The sequence below is a fragment of the Pseudophryne corroboree genome, chromosome 8 (assembly GCF_028390025.1).
Source record: "Pseudophryne corroboree isolate aPseCor3 chromosome 8, aPseCor3.hap2, whole genome shotgun sequence".
NCBI classification, from domain to species: Eukaryota; Metazoa; Chordata; class Amphibia; order Anura; family Myobatrachidae; genus Pseudophryne; species Pseudophryne corroboree.
In genome coordinates, this window is record NC_086451.1 from 175,681,392 (window position 1) to 175,682,719 (window position 1,328).

The 1,328-nt window shown below is 36.1% G+C and overlaps 1 non-coding gene across 1 annotated transcript; it reads right to left on the reverse strand.

Moving 5' to 3' along the window:
• Positions 1-1,254: 1,254 nt before the first annotated feature.
• TRNAS-ACU (transfer RNA serine (anticodon ACU)) lies at positions 1,255-1,328 on the reverse strand. The gene has a single exon. It is a non-coding gene; the product is annotated as a tRNA-Ser (tRNA).

Below are 1,328 nucleotides of genomic sequence, written 5' to 3' on the forward strand. Positions count from 1 at the left end.
GACATCCTGCGTGACACTGCAGTGCCACTCCTAGATGGGCCAGGTGTTTGTGTCGGCCACTAGTGTCGCTTAGCTTAGTCATCCAGCGACCTTGGTGCAAATTTTAGGACTAAAAATAATATTGTGAGGTGTGAGGTATTCAGAATAGACTGAAAATGAGTGGAAATTATGGTTTTTGAGGTTAATAATAATATGGGATCAAAATGACCCCCAAATTCTATGATTTAAGCTGTTTTTTAGGGTTTTTTGAAAAAAACACCCGAATCCAAAACACACCCGAATCCGACAAAAAAAATTCGGTGAGGTTTTGCCAAAACGCGGTCGAACCCAAAACACGGCCGCGGAACCGAACCCAAAACCAAAACACAAAACCTGAAAAATTTCAGGCGCTCATCTCTAATTGAAACTATCCTTTGCTATATGCATTTTTTTTTGTTAATTTAAGTAATCAAAACTGGGATTGATATTTTTGCTCTTTTATTTTTACTTAAAGTACAATAACTTTTACCATTTTAATTTGTTTTAATAGTATATTGACAGTATAGTTTTCTTTAAAAAATCCACTTAATTTTCTTTACCCTATTATTAAAAGGGTAATTGACAAAAACAAACTACATTGTCACCAGAAGAGCAATACAAAATGTACAAGTGATATATTAAAATCATCTTTCCAGCTTGAATTTCAATGATGCATTGGGGCAACGATTTTGTGAGAAACATCTTCACCCTTAAATAAAGATTTTCTTAATTCCTTACCTGTGTGCTAATTACATGTCACCTTGTTTTCACATAAAACAGACTTCTACATGAGAAAGCAGCAAGGATGCAGTGGCGTTAATGTTTCCTGGTGTCAACCTGTATTATTTCAGTAGACATTGAAATGAGGATGCATCTTGCTGCCTTTCCAATGAAGCAAGTTTAATTTAGTAATAGGTGAAAAACCATCCTTACAAAGGTGTTAATCAGAGACTTGGCTTTGTGGACACTTTTCAGAGAACAAATTTGTTAGCATAAAAATAAAGGCAGAAAATGAAGAGCTGTTTAATCACTCAATTGGATTTTTCTACCAGCATATTTTTTTTCTCTGCAACCCATTGCTAAATTGTGCTTCCTAGCTGTTTTTTATAAAATCACTGAATCAAATCTAACTCCGATTACATCAGAGAAGGCCAGGTACCCTACACCAAAAGAGGGGGTTTGAAATTTTGACTTGTCTACTTAAATATCACCAAAACCTGATCACAATGTCAATCATGTCCCTGGGTGGGATTGAACCACCAACCTTTTGGTTAGTAGCCAGACACACTAACCGATTGCGCCACAGAGAC